The sequence below is a fragment of the Hesperophylax consimilis genome, chromosome 8, assembly GCF_061612785.1.
Source record: "Hesperophylax consimilis isolate HC1 chromosome 8, BYU_Hcon_1.0, whole genome shotgun sequence".
NCBI classification, from domain to species: Eukaryota; Metazoa; Arthropoda; class Insecta; order Trichoptera; family Limnephilidae; genus Hesperophylax; species Hesperophylax consimilis.
Genome location: NC_142843.1, coordinates 5,514,065 through 5,536,107, shown reverse-complemented (window position 1 = coordinate 5,536,107; position 22,043 = coordinate 5,514,065). Strand labels below are relative to the sequence as shown.

Here is a 22,043-nt window from a genome sequence, read left to right as displayed (position 1 = left end):
ATATATTCAATTGGTAAACAACCGTGCATGTGAAAACCTTACTAATTGAAACGTAAAATAGAACCTTACATAAAATAGTTCATGGAAAGAGACGTAAGATATATACATGCCTTATCCAGTCAAAGGGGGTTGTTTTATATGTTGTATAAACTTGAAATAATAATAATTTCTCATCGAATTTTGGATTTTCCAAGGTATTTTAAATTTTCTATATTTTTCTTTATTTTGAATATGTCGTAAAAACAAATACCATTTTAGAAACTAGACAAAATTACCTTTTAGATTTGTGTAGGTATTTGAAATATACTTTCACATTTTTAATTACAAACATGAAAAAAATTGGAAAAATAATCACAAAAATTTTTTCATCAAAATGTCGAATATTTTCACAGAATTCAAAATTCAAAATACACAGTCCTATTATTTAAAGAATTTGTAAGAAAATTGTCACTTCACTTTTATCTCGTTCATACAATTAAAATTATAATAATAATTCCAAGAGGACAACCAAAAAAATTAGACATTTTGGGACAAGATAAACGTAGTTTTTTTGAATTTGTATTTACATGCATATGCGGAAGATATTTATTTATTACATTGCGAACTCCCCAATACAAGGGTTTCACACTATGGGAAACCAATACTTAGTGATGTCGACATATTTAAGAAGTTGTATTTTTTTTAATTATTTTTGTTTCTCGCGTGTTTTTTTTAATGTAATTTTATTTTGACTATTTCTTTTTTATGTTTCAAAATTGTCTGTCATTAAAATTGCACCACCTACATGTAAAAGCCCTCTGGACTTAAAATACATGAATAAATAAAAAAAAATATATATATAACATTACTTTCATGAAAGTTTTATTAAATTCACGCGGTAAAAAACAATAACCTCTATTTTCCGGTAACACAAAACTATGTTCACATATGACATTATTAATGGATTAAAACTGACGAAAATAATACAAATAATAGTAAATATATTGTGTATATAATAGTGAATTGTATTTTATTAACGAAAATCTCTTTTAAATCACACATTACACATCACAAATCATCCTGTCAGGCGCATGTGTGAGTCTGCCAAAGGGCTATGTTGTCAGTTCATACGCAGCCAGTTAAAGATATTATTTATTAGTAATAATTCTAAATGGAAATTTTAGTCTTTGTAACCAAAACTTCGTTTAACGGTTGTGAAGTGATTTTTTTATTAGTAAGGCTGTAAGTAGCTAACAATTAACTACTAGAAACACACACACGACAAGCGGTGGGGTATTTCGAGCGCAGTACCTTCGTGTCTTTGGGTTGATAATAGCCCAACTACATCCCTTTCAATGTGCTCCCTGCCCGAACGAGTATTTTGCGTGATGGAAGTCATTCCAACAGATCGCTTTTGCCATCTCACTAAACCAGTTTCCATTAGGGAAGTTCGTAATCACTTTTCATCGACTTTTCAGCAATGCTGCTCTTAGATTTCAGATCGACTTTGCCATTCTAATCTTTCGAGTTTTGAACATAAGCCTTTCGATAAAAGATTATTTAATTCCACGCGCGTTGAAAGACAGATTCAAGATTCCCCACGACATAATCAAAAGTTACAAATCCATGGTCCCAATTTAAGTCCGCATTTATGAGTATTAAATAAAAATAACTACAATTTTTATGTTATTAACTCTGTATGTTTATCTGGTATGAGGCGCTCAGCAGAAGAAAATCAACTAAAACTTGAGATTGTTAAAGATTTTTTTCATATCAGTGAAGGACAGAGGCACATTTTTAGTTTTCACTGATTTCAAAGGATGGCGCTATCGTTCTTCTATTACTTATCTTTAACAATCTGATGTTTTCTCTGATTACGAATTTTTGTTGGTTGGTCCACTCTTTCGCCGAGCGCCTGAAAGATAACACGGAAAAAATATCTGTTACAGGTAATACTCGAAGTGTTTTCAAAAATAGATTTCTATTCCGATCAAAATATTTTCCGTATCTTTTGTATTATTTTCGTAGAAAACGGTTCATGAAAAAAAAAATCAGGTTAATTCCCAGTTCCCAGAATGCCCCTCGTTACTTGGTAATAATAGTATGTGCTTATTACTTGTGCGGCAATTTGCCACTTTTTTACTATGATGATTTACCACCATTTCCGCCGACGACTTTTTATGCTTGTCTCATTAGGTTCTTTGGCAAATAAATACATAATGCCGTCAAGAAGTTTCAGAGTAATTTGCTTAATTATTTAGTTAATAAAATTTAAATGTGTACAAAAGTTTATGATATTAAATTCTCTGCTTGAAACCTTAATAAGTTAAAATATTCGTAATTGTAATAAAAGTGCCTTTCTTCGTGAAATCAATAATTTGTATGTATTTATAATATTCTCAATTTGGTATGGTTACGCCACCCTGGAAACCATTTATTGGTTAATCAACACCTCTGTCATAGGTCCCAAGTTGTTCGCTACTTTTGGTAACTTAGCAGGAGTGCCCGGGTTCATGTGGTGAGGTTTGTCCAAGTCTTGTCACCAACTGCGTGGCAGTCCGGATCGGCAGAGGCTCGTTGAAGGAGACCTTATGACCTCTCCAGCAGGACTCTCTCGGAACATCTTGCACCGCTGTGGGAGTGATGGATTTCTACGTTCGTAACCCCTAGACACACTGGCCTCCCGATTCCTACCCACTCCCATACTCTTTTTCTTCCGAGAACGTCCTATCCTACCTTTCCCAAAAAGATCCTCCTCGCAGCATCTCCATATGTGACACGGGCACCGAGGCGATATATTTTTCTCGGGGCCTCTTGTGTGGAGCTAACATAAAATAAAAAATAAAAATATGCCGTATTTAATCAATGTTTTCTCTTTTTAATTACAGAAGTCATAAAAACGCCGCAACCATCCCTCAAAATAGGCAAAGGTAAGAGATAATACATTCACTCTTATTATTTTTAGAACCTTCTCGAAATAAAGTGTTTCAATCTTCTTCGTTCTCTTTCCACTATCTAAAACGCGATGACCCACTGCAACGTGATGCTTTTCTCTTCCCAAAGCTCAATGAAAATTGAGGAAGTAATCTAAGTCTAATCAATGAAATCACTATCAAAATGTAATTATAACTAATATCTTTCCGGAAAACGTAAAAACCTTGGGCAAAGAGAAAGGTTCATTATTATATTTTTTTCGCATACATGACCTGACCAATGACCATCCCCACAGTAACCAGCTCCGGTGACATAAGGTTCCTCACCGTAACCGGGTCAGAGCCGTTCCCGGGAAGCAGGAACTGGGTGACCGGGTCACCGGTGACTCTGCGCTGGGTCACTGCCCATCTCTAGTATCTACGTTTCTCGAACTGGTGACGACACGTTCAAAATACGGTATAATTATATGCTAGTTTTAGTCAAAGACACGTGCAGTAAAGTACCTAGTGATATTGATCTTCAAAATACTATCTGAAGTAAGTTATCTGAATGTCACTAAATATTATTTATCAAAAGCAAAATTTGTTTTTGTAAAACAAACTAAATTCAAGCCATTTCGCTTCATGGGTAGAATGGAGGTATGAAACACCACACATCTCTCTTGGCATTCACTATTTACTTTATTTACATTCATACTTCGTCTCTTTCATTTTCTTCTGTAATTCCGTATCTTGTCCTTAACAAACTCAAGTAAATATTCGTTTTACTTGATTGTGTCCTGTATTGCAGGGGAGTTGCGTCCTATTTTCTTCTATAGTCTGCATTCTTTTCTGATCCGCTCTTTCGTAATACGGTCGCACTTGGTTTTAACACCCACATGCCTCAGGAAGTATTTCTCTGCTAGTTCCACATCTAACTGCCATACATCTGATCTGATTTGTATAACCGTTGCTCTCGAGCGACATAAAATCTTTATGAATCACTGCAAAAGATAATGTAATCCAACATTTTTTAATGTAAATAAAAATTCATGCTTTCCGATTGCAACTATTGGCTATGAAACACTAACCTACCTCTATTGAATAATTTATTGAAACCTACCTAGAAATTTAAAACCAGTTCGACAACCCTCGGCTCGATATTGAAATGTCTAATTCCGTCAGCAAACTGCATCGTCGGTCGTCGTGAAATCGATAAATGCAGGTTGTTTGCGCTCATTGAATTTGCGCAAGGTGGATAAGAGTTATATCGCCTTTTCACAATTTACTACCTACATAGTAGGTACTACGAGTATTATAGCTCTCGCTGTAGGTCGCATGAATAACGCAATGATAGACGAATTCACGACATTTGCACAGTTAGCGTGAATTCGTGCATGTTTCGACTCAATATTAATTGACGATGAAATTTATATATAAATAATTTGCACTGAAATGAAGGAGTATCAAAAATACGTTATAAATTAATTACGTTTTCTACCTATTTTTTATATTTATTTGTTTTTATTCCGCTGTGAAACATTTGTTTAAATGTTCATCAAACCTAAATAAATATCTGCATCATAGGATTTGCAACGCCCATTTAAGAAATGTTAAGAATCATGTGAATTCATTTTTGCTCTACACAGGAATCGAACGCTAAAACTTCCGACACTAATTTAAAGCGTAGACCCATTCTACGGATTACATCGGAATCCTATCCCTCACATTTGTTGCTGAGTTTGGGAACAATTGATTCGATAAGCCCACAGAATAAAGATGAACAGAAGAAATGCGATGTGGGCGTGTTTTGTGATCCAAAGGTCTGACCAAATTTTTCTTAAATTTCAAGTAGAGAAATTAGTTTCATCATCATTGTGATATTTTCGTTTCGATTAAATGGGATGGCAATATGAGTAAATGACAGGCAAATGGAGAAACAGGGTGCGTTGTAAATGGGCTAGAACAAAAAGGTCAGCAACGACATCCGTTACCATTCAAATGTACAAGGAAAGAATTTCCGGTCTGTGTTTTCCATGAAGTCATTCAGTGGATAACCCCGTCTGAGCGTTCCTTTCCTACGCAACTTGTTGAACTTTTACCAGTCTCAGCAACACTTATCCAAATAGTTAAATACTGAGTAGGCAGTATATTAATATTCCGATGGTCGTATCGCGTTCCTTACCTGAATCCCAGACAGAAAAGCCGTGCAACTCTCGCCCAAGGTCGCAGACCAGTTTTTAATTATTTTTTCCATTGCTATATGTTAACGAACTCTCATATTGTCTGCGCACAGAAATATAGCCAACTAGCCAGAGAGCCAGCTGTTTCTTCTCAATCGTCGACCTCGATTCCGTTCGTAATAGCGCCATCGACCTTTCGCAGCATCTCTGGGCTGCAAGAGCAAGTAAAACCGAGTGTGCCCACTGTACATGTACAGGATGCTACAAACGTACATCATTACCGAACAGATAATCAGAACCACTGTTTGTTTTTGTTCATCAAGGCATGTTCGCCCTGTTGAACTCATGAGAACAGTCGGGATGTTTCAGTCATAAGTCATAACCTAATACACATTTGGAATGTATCTGAGTTTTATTGCGTTTGTTTCATGATGTAAGAAATTTTCTTTACCATGAGTGTATTAAACACCCATTATTGTAATATGTTAGGATGAAGAGCCGGGGATGGGAAGAAGATTAGTAGAGGGAGAAGGTGAAAGAAAGGCTGGAAAGTTCCTTGTTGTTCAGAAAAGGTCACAGTGGGAAAAATGAGTATGGCTGATTTATTGAAATCCTGTTGAAAACGTGATTGCAATTCATTTCATGAAAAAATATGAGTCTATTCAGAATATATCGGAACACGTGTACATGCAGGTTTTCTTTTCCTAATAAATATAACGATAATATTGGTATTTTATAAGATATTAACACATGTTCTTTTATCCTCATAACACATTCGCGTTTTACTGTTACTTTGTGAGAAAATCTGTCATTTCATTCGTTTAAGGCCTGCAGTCCCGATGTTAACAGGAAAATGAATAATTTGACAAATTTTTAATATATTAGCAATACTTTATATCAGTAAGTTTTCTCCGTGCACTTAAGACGGCAGAAACCATTTCAAGCAACATTTTTATTCTGAATGGTTGTCTCTCACCAGAATGATACTAAGAGTATATTTTACTCTGGAAATATGAAAGTTGTGAAGTGTTAATTCTATTATTCGTGCATTCGCAACATCCTTTATGCCAGTAGTTAGTCCTAGTCCTCTAGGCCGGGAGCGCTGCCAATCGATGACCGAATTAAGCAACTCTGACAACTCTCGAGCAGCTAATTCAGCTGCACCGGCCTGCCAGTGATCCACATAGCAATTGAAGCTATTAGAGTGTTAGCTATGCAGTTGCGCCAATTCGCGTCTATCTCGCCGCCCGCCCGCTCGGCGACGGCTGTCGGGTACCTATTATTAACTAGCAACTTTAATTGGGAGAATCTTCGTCTGGTTCTCCATCCTTATATCCAGAGAGGTTATTATATTTGTATACCTACCTATTTCTTCAAATTTTACGGCTTTCCCTCATTTTTAATTTCAAGCCTTTTTCTAACCAACTGGCATTCTTTTATTATGTAAACTAGCACATATTTCGCTATTGTACAATATTAGGTATAACTAACAATAATAACTGCACCAAAATCATTAAATGCTACTGCTTTGTCGTCGAAAGCAGAAACCAAACTAAAGAAAACGCAACACAATATTGCATTACAAGTTACTTAAGATAATTAAGACAAAATCTGTTTCACTTGTAAATTCACAAATGCCATTAAAAAACGGCCGGAGAAACACGCAGGAACAAGAAAATAAAAATTTACTTTTACTACTTAACTAAAAATAATAGTTGCATCTATGTAGTGCAAAGTTCAGCTGCCGGCGCATGACATCTAACATTATCGCGGCGCACAACGATCGTCTTGTTTTGGCGTACGTTATAAGATTGCACTGTTAGGGGGATTATGTTGTCTTGTTTTTTTTTGTTTGCAGTATTTTGTGCTGATTCTATAACGCCACAGTATGGGAATATCGGGATGCTGTTTGGGCCGTATTTTTCGATCGCGTCGATTTTAGAGGCAGCATTTAATAGCGCGCTAATGTGCTATGTGCTAATATTATTACTATGCAAGTTTGTCTAATAATCTCATATTTGATTATGCTTGTATACCGTGACGTGCAATTATTACTTATGGTATATTTATTCTGTGGATATTAAATAAATGTTATTTTACTATTGTGTTTCACTGTGGAAGGTGTGTACTTAGAAGTAAGTATTTTATGCTAGTTAGAACTGGATTTGTATTTTTTTATCAACCTCGTTGCACTGGTAACCTTCACCGTGGTTGACCTTAGATAAGAGGGAAGTATCTCACTGTGTAAACTTTTCCTGCGCGAGTAATGTGCATCGGACATGCATAATTTGCAATGCAAAAGGGTGGACTCTGTACTCTTTAGGTGGGTTTACATATTTATTACAATGTAGGTTTTTTTCGCATCAATGATTGTAGGTTAATTCAATGCATTCTAATGCTGCGTATACATTTGCGAACGAAGCGCGAGTCGAGCTACGAATTTTTGGAAAGGAGCGAACCCACGGCAAACGGCGTGAAACGACATGGCACGATCAAGTGAATCAAATACTTAAAACGGGCCATATCATGACCAGGTCATATCATGATCGGGCCAGTACCTATCATGGTTGGGCCAGTATCATAGTCGGGCCATTGCACGACCAAATGAATCAAACACTTAAGTCGGACCATATTATCATGAGTCAAAATAAGAGAAGAATGTATTATGTATATATAAGACAAGTATAAATGTTAATGAAGAACGGGGCGTGTGCTAAGAGTTGTGTGGCAGTTTATTCTCTCTGCCTACCCCTGTGGGAAACGGAGTAATGGTTAGTTAGTTAGTTTAGTTGTTAAATATGACTATTTTCTATGATATTTGTGCCGACCTGTATCACAATATCGAAACGATTTGGGTTCAAGATAATAATAACTAGGGCTTAAGCTAGTCACACACAAGAGATATTACCTTATAATATGTGTGGGCGTGACCTATATAACCATATCGCTCGTCATAAAACCCCGAACCGTAAGTCGTCACGGACCGGTAATATAATATATCGTAACAGATTGTATTATAATCTGATACGGTTGTATGCGAATGTATGGCCACGCCCACTTAGATTATGATAGAGTCTGAGGTCATATCTCTCGTGTGTAACTAGCTTTAGTCTGTGCAACCTCCCTCAAGCTTGCAGACAGATAAATGAAAGTTTTTAAGGAACAACTTGTTTAACGTAATTTGAAGGTTGTACCCATCAATGTAATATATCATTGAAGAAGAAGATAATACTAATAAATCTTAACGAAACATGAAACAGAACAAGACACAGAAAAATTGAAAGATAACGGTTACAACTAGGAATTGAACCCAGGATCTCTTATCTTACCGGGACAGGTGTCTTAAACCATTCGACCATTGGGACGTATTATTAAGCGTCATATTTGTCCATATCATATTTAAAATGCACTATTTTTCTCATATTTTTGACGTCTACAAACCCGGAGTTATAACACCAAATAAATTACGTGTTTTACGATTAGGTACTCTATTCGAAATCATTATTAGTACAACCGTATCTCTCAGATGTCTTGGCAATGTTTTTATTTGTCCAACGAGGAAACATTGTTATAAACTTCCGTTTTCGGTCTAAATAATAATGTATTCTTCTCCCTGTTTGTAAAATATCCTCGTTTAATTCTGAAAGCCATCTAAACATTTCCTTAATCCTAATAGCTTGAATACTAAAAAAGCTTTTAACACATGTCTCACCGCCATAAATAATTTAAACATCTTGTTTTGGTGCTTTATCGTTCGCGGAGTTCGGAGGAGTTCTCCCCCTTCTATTCGAAAAATTCATTATATTATTAATATTTTTAACGATGTCCGTTTAGAATACATTACGTTAGCTAACGATTATTTCTTCATTATTAAAAATACTAATTTCGGTTATCTGTGCGTCCTGCGGGGCTCTGGTTTAATGAAATCAGATATATGCTTTGAATTGTCATTTTAAAAATCAGAACTGATTTTGTGATGAATTCAGACAAGCGATAAAGTACCTACTTACCTGTTATTTTATTATATCGTGTGTCTGGTGGTAAAGTAATCAGTAAGTACACAGTTGGCTGATAAAAAATATATTAATAATAAATATTAATAAAACCGGCTACATGATCCTAAGCTGACCTAAAATAATAATAATAAACCTTTACAAATAGAAGAAATGGACCTGCTTATTCTAGACAGCGAAACATACCTTGGATTACATATTGATAAACAAACATCTGACATTTAAACAACACGTAGAAAAATTAAAAGCAAAAATCATCCCACTAATTGGTGTATTTGGTAGAATTGCCCATCTCCTACCAACAGAGGTAAGGAGGGGCTTATACTTTAGTTTAATCCAGTCCATCTAAATTATTTAATAGAAATATGGGGAAAAACATACATTGCATACCTAAATGATTTACAAACAATACAGAACAAAGTTATTAAAAAACTCTTCAATTATAACCCGGACACTCCCACTGAAAAACTATATCGGGAAATGAAACTCTTGAAAATAAGAAAATTGCACGAATACCTCCTAATCTACAAAATCCAAAATGGACTACACACACAAACACAACATTTAAACAAACGTCACAAGTACACGAACATTATACTAGGCAGCATAACAAATTGTACACAAATACTGTAAGGACTGAAAGTGGCAAAAGAGAAATTGGCCACGATGGTGTACAAATATACAATCTCCTTCGAGATAACCTTAAAACGGAGAGTATAAATGTATTTAAAAAAAAACTTTTTAATCTTAAGTTTTCAGAACAAAATTAGAAAACTACTTGTATGTACTTATTTAAGTTAAGAAAGTGAAATGTAAAATTTATTTTAACTTGATAAATAAATAAAAATAAAATTTAAAAAAAACTGCGCTAACTTCGGAGGTGATTCCACAAGTAAAAAAGAAAAACAACTTTTTTCGAAATTTAAAGGATATAACGTAGTTTTTTAGGTTTAGAAGTTAAATCGTTTGTATAGGAAAATAAATATTCTTCTATGGAAAAACATTTTTGTATTGGAAAATAAACAAGTTATTTGTTTATTTTCTTATCCGATTATAATAATAAACTTCAAAAATAAAAATAAATTGTTAATGTTATTAGATTTTTTTACATTTTTACTTTGACCTTGCAAGTTTTTGTTTCAAAGTAATCTTTTGGTTACATTTGTTTCATTTTAAACTGGAAAAAACATTTTATTTATTTAATTGTTTTTTATGTTTTTCAAAATTTCTTTCTCGACAATCTAAAAATATAATGTAATAAAAATTATAATTTATTGTCTTCCCTTTTTGTAACAAATAGATATAGTGAAATCCTCACTGAGATCTCCCGTGATGAGGATTTCATTTACATATTATTAAAATTTAGTTGTATGTATAATATAAAGTAATTATTTATAAATATAATGAATGTTGTTTTTATCTGAAATATTTATAAATAAATTACGTGGCGTTTTTTGTTTAGTTGAGTGGTTTTGATTTCAGTCTGTATTTGGTCAGTTATTATCTATTTCTGATATCCTTATGTTTTGTATCCAGCTTTTTATTTGCGATTTAAATATTTTAATATTGTTGTCAGTGGTATTTTGTTGTAGCGTTTAATACCGTAGTATAGGAACCTTTTTTTCCCTAATGTTGTATTTGTAGTAACTAAAACACAGTAGTGATAATACTCTTCTAAACCAGCAAAGAAATTCTAACTGTTCGCTGTTGTCTGGTTGTTCTGATCAGAACATAACTTGCGCCGATAGTAGTTATTGAGCATGGAGCACAGGCTAGGCTAGGCTAGGCGAGGCGAGGCGAGGCGAGGCGAGGCAAGGCGAGGCGAGGCGAGGAGAGTCCTTCCACTACATTCAATTGGTACCCGTGACTATTACATCTTATCAAGCTTCCGTAAAGTCAGTTGTGTTGCTGCGTGTGTTCAATCATTCGTATTGCTATCACGATGGTGAGGCGGTGTAGTTTCACTTATGTACGTACTCTAGGTTGGATGTGAGATGTGTTGCAGTCATGTTGCAATGCCAGTCGGATGCATCGAGATGTCTATTTGGATTATCGGAATTGGCACAAGAACAGAATTGGAAGGAGCAACTGGCAGAACGCTGTTTGCTGATGCTCTGGCTGCGGTTGGCATAATTATAATCATGGAATTGTGATATCAGGATGCTGTCGGGAATATAATAATCTTGAATCTGCAAGTAGTTTCGTCTGAATCAAATTATTATTTGTCTTATTTATTAATAGATTAGCGATTTAGTTAACACTATGTGTGGATATCGACAAAATCATTTGCATATTTACTCACACATAGTTTCAACAGTTTGCCTCCATGGTCGAGGGGTAAGGCTCTCCACTAGCAAGCTGGAGGTCGCGGGTTCAAATCCTGGCGTGTGCAAGTATATTTTATTTTATTAATTTGTGTTATTTCTCAAATTACTCATTAAAAATAGTATTTAGTATATTTTTGTAACACGTTCCAGAGTGGAATATACTCTCAGTATCGCCGTGGTATTAGACTACCATTAGGAATTGAAATTGCTTGAAATGACTTTGTCGTGTTTGCTGACCATATCTGAATAGCCAGGTGCTTTCCCACCTTTCTCTTCACCATCTCCTTTCACTCCCAACTACCTTCTGCCTCACATCATATTCCAATTGGCGATGCCATAGTATCACAGGGCGGTTGGAACTCTTGTGTGGTTTTATATAGAAAAAAACAATTGATAAATGTTTGACACATATAATGGCGTCTTAAATCACCTAAAAATAGTTGCGTTGACCTTCAAGTTTCAGACAGGAAAAGCTTTTCACATTTCTTGACACCAGAGGTCGCCGTTCAAGAATTTTAGCTGTAGGTACACTAAGATGTCTGCTCTTTTATAATATATATGGTGTAATATATATATATATATATAAATATACTGTACATCGCTTTCGTCTTATTCTTATTAGCTTAAATAACTTTAACTAATAGTTCCGTGACCTCGCGTCCAAAGAAGTGTGTTTCTAATTTTCTTTTTTTAATTATACACCATTTATTTTACGTAACATTTAAAAAAAAATTCAAGTGAGGAATTATACGATTTGTCCAAAGAAACCCCACTATCTCAATGATTATTCTTTTTTCAAACTTTCCGTACAGTAGGTAGGTACCATAATGTTGAAAAAATGCGAATATGAAAGTCCGAATAACGATTTCACATTTGAATAAAGATTTATACTGAGCAGTTCAAACGAAATCTGAATGCACAAACAAAAAATTCAAAATGGTCGAATAAAAACAGGACTTTGCTATTCTTAGTCAATGATATTTTACTATCTAAAATTTCATTAAAATCGTAACAGACGATTGGTTGGTAAACCCAAAAATATGGTTCAATTTTTCCACCAGGTAAATCATGTTTATTGTATCAGTATCTTCGATATTTAAACCAGATAAATTCTGAATTCAAAAAACCGTCTGTACTTAACAATACCGCGTTGGCATTAATATCAACTAATGTTGCTGTTACCACCTACTCGCTGTCAGATGCACCGATAAACAGATTGGCTACAAGACGCGTGTACAATGTTGCTTCGGGCACGTAATTAATAACTCAACTAAGCAGTTCATGCAATCCTGGTACAGTGGTTCTTAGATCTTTTTGGACGCCAGAAAGAAACATCGCATCGTGGCGAATGTCTTTATTTACAATTTGTATACATGTTATTATTGGGTACGTTGTATCACAACTATCGTAAACCTGTGTAAAATTACGAGATGTTATTATTGTAGGATTTTTGAAGTGTGGTATCGTATTTTCGAAATCAGATGTAGACAGTAATTTTTGTCTTATTTTTAACATCAGGTGTGCGAAATTTCGTCAAGAAGTATCAAAAGTGGTGGTAGCTTGGGGTGTTTTTTCGAAATCTCATGAAGCCAGTAACCTTCATCTTGCTTTGAAGGTAGAGTGTGCAAAATTTCAAAAATCTCGGAATACACGTCCGCGTACCCACCCGCCTATTTTTTTAAATGTTTGCCTTGAGGTCATTGCTTATCAAACTATTGATTAGAAGCCATTGATAAGCTTTATCAGCGAGTTCAGTGATTTTCACCGCGTAAAACCATTTTTTTCTTCTTTCGCTCGGAAAAATACATGCTTTTCATGTCAAGACGTGATTTGTTAGAAATGTAAACTCCACAATTTGAGATATATAGTGCCGATCAAATGTTCAAAAACTGGTTATAGCCAGTGCGTAAACAAGTTTTATGGACTGATTTATTTTGTTTCCATACTGCACGTTGCTTGTACAGTAATTAACATTCAGCTTGTTATAGACCTTCTATGTTATGCATTAATTATGACTGTTTATGACAAACGCTTCCTCGCCATTGGTACACTTTATGCTGATGAGGTCATTGGCCCTGATAAATAATATGCTAGAGGCGAAATTTAACGTCCCAGGATACACAACATTATAATATTATTTTATAGTATTTATGACAGACTAAACATATAGGTAATAATATTTTGAACATCAAACAACTATGCTCCTCCGACTTACACTTTGTTAGTCCGTTTATCGCGACACTTACCAACGTGAATTTTGAATTTATAATCGTGTACACTTTAAAGCCTTAGTTATATTATATTAAACATACTTTATGGCTTTTCTTTGCACGATAACCACTTTTACTACCCGGCTTCGCCTATGATGTAGATCCTTGTATATTTTATATTAATTTTTAAATTCCAGATTCCCCTATTTCACGGGAAAACGCTTATAACTTATATTTCGCCACTGGAAAGTTGTAAAAGTTCCGCACAAACCAGACAAAACCACATATAGAACTTCCCTCAATGCAACACTAACTCAAAACAAAACATTCATTCACCGCGTATCAAACATTTTTAACACTTCGTACCACAGACGTAGGCTTCGTACAGTGAATTCGACTCACTAAACACTGCACCTCACATTTTCAAACCTAAAATTTAATAACATTCACACAATACATATTACTTAACACAGACTAGATCCATCCCCTAATCCTTTTTTCGTCTTTTCCTCCCTCTCACCATCACATCCCCATAGGCTAAAGTTTGTATGAATCAGTAAATATCTTATTTGTTTAATAATTATACAGATTTCACTATACATATAATAAAATATTATAACTGTTGGTTTGCCAAAAACATAACAATAAATAAATAAAACCAAAAACAGGCTTGCAAGAAAAGTAAAAAGCCGAAACAAAAAAGTCGAACTTTTTTTTTCAATAATTACAAATTCACATTGTAACGTCAACATTTTGATTATTTAAGTGGTGTATAAGTTATTTATTTATTTACACTCTCCGTGTATTGTAAAACTCTTTATAATTAGGTAATTAAAAAAATGTTACGGTTGGTTGTATGTATAGCTCAAAACTAAAAGAGTTTGTGATCTGAAAAAAATACGTTTCCTATAAATTCCTGAACACAAAAGCTGTGAAAATTGGGTAACGCCAAAGCTCCCTGATGAATTCTTTCTCTTCTTCATTTATCCGTCTGTCACTGATACGAAATAAAATACAGTAATTTCTCATATATAATAGAATTTTCATCATATTTCTGGTTCAATGCGACTCGATTGCCTCATCATAAAAATATATTCTATAAATCAAATTTTAATTGCCGCGCTATTGATTGAGCGCATTTTTGTGTATCTCTGGCATAGAAATGACGCATTTTAATGTGTATCGTCGTGAAATTATTCCAAGGAGTCATTGCGATAACCCCAACCAACAACCAACGTACTTTCTAAAACATAGTCCGTTCACTCCGAAATGCTATTATTCCTCGCTGAACTTATAAAACTGAATATTCTAAGCCGCGTTATTTACACAATGGTACATACTATGGGAAGGTAATGTGATTTGGAAATATTTAAAACAATCTGAACTTAACCTAACCTGTGGCTATATTTTGTATACGCTTCAAAAATTCTTTTTAACGAAAATGAAAAAAAAAAGAAAACAACATTTACAATAAACCAAAAAAACAAAGACTTTTTTATATGAACCACCTCGGTGGGTAAAACTGTCTATTTTGTACCAAGGGTGGCATGACGGGACGACGCTCTTACACGGAAACCGGACGATGCTTTCTTTGGCCAGACTCGTGCTTCGTCGACTCTTTTCACCCGGCAGCCAAAACTCTGTGCGTTATATTTGCTACTATTCTCACTAACACTGGCGATGGATCTATTGATCTAAATGATGATGAATTTCTAATTTGTAATATATTTCTTTGTGTATATTTTATTAATAATAAAAACAAAATTTGCTTTCAAAAATGTGAAGACTTTTATTTTCACACCTTTTTTTTCATTAATAGTTTATTATTTATAGTTTTAATGGTATGCTAGTTAAATGCGGCAACAAGTCTAAGAATTTCATTACTTGTCGCCTTGTAAAGTTTTCACTTTCAATGGCGCATTATAAGTTATTATTTTTTACGGTGTTTTGATTATAAAATGCAATATATGCTTATAAATATGTATGAATGTTTAATTGCAATTCGACATGAATAAACAAACGTAGGTACAATGCAAATAATTTATACAATTACTATGTTATTGTTGTACTAACGCTGAAGCGACATGTATGAACTACAATTAAAATATTTCTATTATTTTATCACATGATGATCGTGAAGCGTGCCATCTTATCTATCATCTATTTATCTTTTGTTGATTAAAAATGTGTTTTTTTAAATATTTTATTTATATTTGATAGCGAAATACAATAGAAAAATGCTTTCTGTTTTGGACATCGGCAACAGTTAACATTTTTCTAGCGAAATGCATAATGCATGCATTAATTTCAATTCAATCATTTTGAACACATTACAAAATACAATTTTAATTTGAAAGAAAAATAAAAAAATAATTAAATAATTAATCAAATCAGATTTTATATGAGCAGCAACAAAGCTTTCCGTTTAAACTTTGCTTCATTGATGTTAAATAAATAAATATTTGAAGTGATTCTATCGATTGCTTGCTTCTATCTTAATTGTTGAAGTATTATTCTTTAATTTTTTCACCTTTAATATCAATTCCTTTGTCTTATATTTAATGCAGGATATTTAATTTAGTACTTTATTGTTGATAAATAGTTTTAATACACCTCAACAGATGTCGTTAGAGTACAGATTTATGTTATTGATATTTAGTTTATATAGTTTTAAGATGTCACCTTAGGTGGCAGTTGTAATAACACCACATGACAGAGACAGCATGTCGGCCATACCCGAATGGTTACGAGTACTGACGATGCTAGCCGATTTTCAGGTGACCAGCTCAGTAAGGATTCCTTCCTGCTTCAGAATAATTTAGAGCCCCCTGTAGTACGGACGTAGGTCCAGCTAGATGTTCACTGTAAATATCCCGCAATAATAAATAAACTCTAATCTCAGATGAACCGAAGTAACTATTAAAATCTCCCGATCTTCGAGTATATTGCGAAATATGATGAGAATCAACAGTACACCACAAATTACTATTCTTTATATAATAGTATGAATTAGGTTTTTAATTTTTGCTATGTTTGTAACGAGGAAATTTTCTTCACATTCTGAATGGGGATCTTTCAATAAAAGTATGAGTTCTAGCGGTCATCCGACAGGTGAAGTTAATTTGTGGTCTGGTACAAAGTTTTAAACCGGCTTGCATTTGATTACTCAACACCTCTACCCTGCACTTTTATGCCTTCAAATTCTAACACTGTGTACGGTCATATAAATTATATATGCGATAATAACATGGACGGAAACATACACTCTTACCTGTAGACCACAAAATTTTCTAATTCAATGATGTAATAGAACTTTTCTGTAAAACACTCCTTTAACTCCGCGTTGAAGACATACAATACGATGTGCGTGTAGTTTCCTGTAGGGAGTGTTAGACTGTTATGTATCGACCAAGATAGAAATGATTGCTCTAGCAGTTACTTTGCAAAATATCATCATCTGTTTTAGAAATTGTTTCATCACTTTTCGTTAAATGACTATCTTCGATATGGTTACCAACATTCATGATCTACACGTTACTTGAAACGGATTTAGCGATGTTTAATGGTCAGATCTGAAATTCCAGGTTTTTGAAAACCTTACTCTATGATTTTTCAAATGGGGTTGCTATACGTATGTACGTTCGACTCGTAAGATTAATTCAAAGTGAGATTAAAGCCTGTAACAGACCACGCTATACTTTCGTGGCTTGGCTTATTTCAGCGTATCTTTCGCCCTACATTCGTATTGGTAGTGTATGGCGAGAGATATAGCATACAGCGTTATGTGTCGCGTACCTTAATGTTGTTTCAGAATGACATTGAAGTTAATCGATTATTATTATCTTTTCTTTAAGTAGACTTTAAGTATTTTTTGATCTAAACCACTTTCATGGTGTTATGGCTATTGGTATTTGAATCGTAAGTATTTGGGTTGTTTTTTTTGGTGATTCCATACCAAAATGAGAACGTTTTTGATACGAAGAAATCCACTAAAGAAGAATTTAAATGAGAAGTTCAAAAAAGTGTTCAATTCATTCTGAACCTCTCAATACGAGATGTTTTTCATGTTTCGCCCCGTTTACAATCACCTGTTTACTCTCTTCCATTATGATCTGTGTGAGAACCGGGTTCTATTCTCATTTCTCCCGCTGTAACGAGTGAGGTTTTACATAACACCGTCGCATTCAGGGCGGCCTGCATTGCGATGCATGTACGAGTGTGGCGTGTACTCGCGCTGCATTTGTGCAATGCCACTGCGTGTGTGCGTTTCTAGTACAATAACTTCAACTTGTGTAGGTATTGCTGCGAGCATGCGCGTGTTGGTGGTTGGTGCGCCTTGTGATTATGTGTCAGAGCTTCACGCAATCGCCGACATACAACAAGTACGTTTTTTTGATTGGAAATTAAAATCGGTTAAAATCGCGGAAATGAGTATGGCTGATTTATTAAAATCCTGTTAAAAACGTAATAGCAATTCATTTCTTGATAAAATATTAGTCCATTCAGTATATAACGGAAAAATTGTTCATGTAGGTGCGACGAAATGCGACAATATTAGAATTTTTATGAATACGTGTTCCGCCGTCCTTATTCACATCACATTCGCGTTTTACTTATACTTTGTTATGAAATTGTCAATTTATTTTTTAAAGGACTGCAGTCCTGTTTTTAACAGGAATAACAGTAATTTGACTAGATTTTTAATACACATTTTACATCAGTAAGTTTTGTCCGTTTATCAGAATTTGTCTATTTTCAGGAGAAGCCTGAAATAACTGATCAGAACTTCACTCGTAACTAAATCTTTCACTTCATTATTAGTTAGGTTGTCATGTATTTGTCGCTCCTATCGATTTAACTAAGATATTTATAATTAGTTAAATTTCGCAATTTTGGTCATTCGATGAAACACGTCTAACTTAACTAGCCATCATTTCTGTCCCGGATATTGAGTAAGCCTCCGTACATCCATATAACATTTAACGGCCATTAATGAAAATCCATATTCGCTTGTATTAAACCCAACCCTACCCTATCCCAACAATTCATACAAGCACCACTACATGAAATTGCACTGCCTCGATACTTGGCAACGGCCACCATCGATCGTGCGATTTTGCATGCAATGCAAACACACCGAAGTGTGAGTGCAGCTCATTACTTTAAAACCGCACCCACACTCACTCAAAACCCACATAAATTGATGCAACTAATGCGTACAGTGCAGTGTGCATGTGTTGGTGCCCGGTTCAGGCTTGCGCAGTAGCCGGACCACGAACAATCCACTTTCCACAGTGCTAGGTCATGATCGTACCATTGTGAACCAGTCAAAAGAGTCAAGGGGAATGCAAAATTTGCCCGCATTTACCTGCAACTAGCTGTAGCAAAGTGCATTTCCCCGCCGGAGCTTTGTTTCCATGGCAGTTTACGGCACTCTCCCTTTCGATGGTTGGGACGCTGTTTTCATTGCGCAATCCGTTACGTCAGCTCAAGTGGCATCAGGATTATTTTCTCATAATAATGCTACATTTGGGTAGCCATGCAAATAGCATAATTAGATACATTTGCATTGTTCTTTTTTCAACGGGTTTTCGATCAATGATTGAACGAGGGTTACTTTGAAATATGCCTCATTATAGGGCTGTTTATTGCCTGTGTTTCCATATAGATTCACGTTGGATGAGACATGTTTTTGTTGCTTCCTCCAGTAATAAAAATAAATAAAATTTACTTGTGATACGGGATGCTCCAACAAGTGCGTAAAACTGGTTTTAGGTGCTGAAAACAGCCTTATTTTCCTGATTTCGGCTAAATGTTACAAGGAGTAAAATGACTATTGTTAATCTATTAGGTAGTTCTTCAACTTGCGAATTTATTTGTAAGGCCTGCAATCCAGTTTTTAACCGGAATTACGAATAATTTGTTGAGATTCTTAATAAATTACCACAAGTCATTTTTCTCCTTGTACCTCCATAAAAAAATTGTGTAGGTGCTCGAATTTCTTGAGGTTATCTAACGACGAGTCGTTGTCTTTTTACGCATTACTAATTGTTTTTTAAAATATATATTTAATTGAAACAAGTTAAAAAGATAATGTTGATATTAATCTTCTCTTAGATACCATCATACCAGTCTCACGTACATAACGGAGACGTTAACTTCCTGATCCGACCATTATGCCTTACGAAATTAATGTAGCGAAATTTTTAATTACTCTGAGTTAAGGATATGAAAAAAAATTTCTAGTACTTTTTATAACTTTCTGAGCCCAATTAGCCCCCGGCACAAATGATTAGAGTTGGAATTTTTATTCCTATATAATTGAATTTTCTTCTGAAAAATTAATTATTTTACTAAAACATCGCGCTTCATAATAATTTATGATAATTTTTAATATTGTTATTTTGTTAACGCGCACTTGGCGGCCTCTCTTTTCACTCTTCATTTACAATTTTTAGAATTAAATTTAAAAGTTTTTCCAAGAAAGATCTACTGAATTCGCCAGACTTCTCGAGGATAATGTTTAAGCCTATAAAAGTTAATTAGATTAATGTTTCTGCTGGTTTCTCCCGTGACATTTGGATCATTGCAATCGAATTCTGTCCTGGGTAATTTAATAACTTTTCGTAAAAGCATACGGATTCAGAATTTATTTAAGTGCTCGTTATCTAAAGTCACATTTCCTAAATTCTATGTTCCTTTCCATGTTAACGTATTTTATTAAAGTGGCTTAAATCGCTGAGTGCAAATAACGTACCCACCAAATACAAGCTCATTTAAATTTAACACAACAAAAATGTTTGTATAGCGTCTATTTGAATTTCAATTATCGTTTTTTTTACTTTGGTGTCAGGTAGGCATTAAATCCTGATTCCGTAGTATTGAAAATGGTCATGAAATAAAGATCCCGTAAAACGGGGATGGTCAAAACTGGCATAAGTATTTCAGATTCAAAATTTTCGACACTTGTTTGTACTTGTAAAAATTGAAATATGGCTCTGGAAAACCTCGAGTTATCGACACATAAGAGAAGTTGTGACTTTAAATAATGAACTATTCGAATAGATGTATGTATGTACTATGATAAAGGACAGGTTGTTTGAACAATTCTTCAAGTTTCAACGTTCATTTTCGGGTTCTTTGAAAGTCCTATTCAAGTTCTGTTATTACATCATTAGAGGCTAGTTGCTTAAAATAATTGAAATAATAACATAACCTGAAAAAATCTTTCACAGAACTTGTAATTTAACTTTGAAATTTGAAGAATTGTTGAAATTCTCCGAAACAACTCGTCCTTATTTTCTCGCTGAATACTTTCAGCAGTAACAACCATTTCTTTTATCTAACTGCATTTGTATTGGTTTCCCCGCCAGCCTTCGCCATTTGGGACTAATGACTTGTTATTTTTCCGAGCAGATCGATAATGGCCGCCGCCCACGGTTTTGTCCGTGCTTTCTTGCTGCATTTTTTTTTGCTTATTCTGGCACCAGGCTTCATTTAATTTTTTGAAAACTTAATCTTTTTTATACTAATTTGAAATTATAACATATCCCTAACATTCTCATCCCTATTTCGGCCTCACACATTCGAGGGTTGAAAAAATGCATGCCTTCTAAAGACTCAAATTTCCGCAACGTTATGAGTTATGTAGATGATTCCACAGTAGAAAAACATTGTTCCAGAACGGAAAACCCCCCAGCATCTTGCTTGTGAAAGACCTCCATTCAGAATCGAAACATTGCTTGAAATGTTTTAAGCCATTCACTATTTTAAATGGTTTTAGTGAAATTTTTTAACCTTCATCCTCACTTTTCCCAACCCCCTCATTCTATATCGTCATAACACTCGTAAAAGTGAGAACGTCAGATCCACTGCTATTAAGATTATTCTCTTGGTATCACATAAAAAATATACACAGATACTAGGCATCATAAAAATGGCACGTATTGCAAAATATTATGAGGCAATAAAGCAAGCGATCGTATATTTTGGGTGTGCAGCGTCGTCGCCTTGTTCCACGCCTCCGGACGAAAACACCAGTCTCTTGAAACCGTTGGGAAACCCGTCGAACGGCGAAATGGCTTAAGTTTAGTTGCCGAGCAACATCACGCTGAGGCATCCCTGATTGCAGTAGTGCCACCACTTGAGCGGCTTCGTCAGCAGTGGTGTATTTTATGGGGTTGTTTTCTAGCGCTAATTATTTAACGTTCATGAAGTGAATAACCTAAATTTGACTTAAACTGCTCCTTTTATGACACAAGTTGTGAAAATTTGTATCGTTTATGAAATTAAACTATTGTCTGATGAGAGGTCGTTAAATGTACTTTATTTTCGAAGATGTGCGATTTTTGTTATGCTGAGTGTAATTTAAGAGGTCCCAGGAGTTTGTTTTAATTTTATTTCCCGATCAACAAATGAA

General features: G+C 34.6%; 1 protein-coding gene across 1 annotated transcript in view; it reads left to right on the top strand.

Annotated features, from left to right (window-relative positions):
- Positions 1–22,043, top strand: part of EcR (Ecdysone receptor) — a 690,636-nt gene that overhangs the window by 333,458 nt on the left and 335,135 nt on the right. Inside the window, exon 4 of the mRNA XM_089634810.1 lies at positions 2,868–2,909. The gene's annotated coding sequence lies outside the window, so the exon portion shown is untranslated. The remainder of the gene's footprint in view (positions 1–2,867; positions 2,910–22,043) is intronic.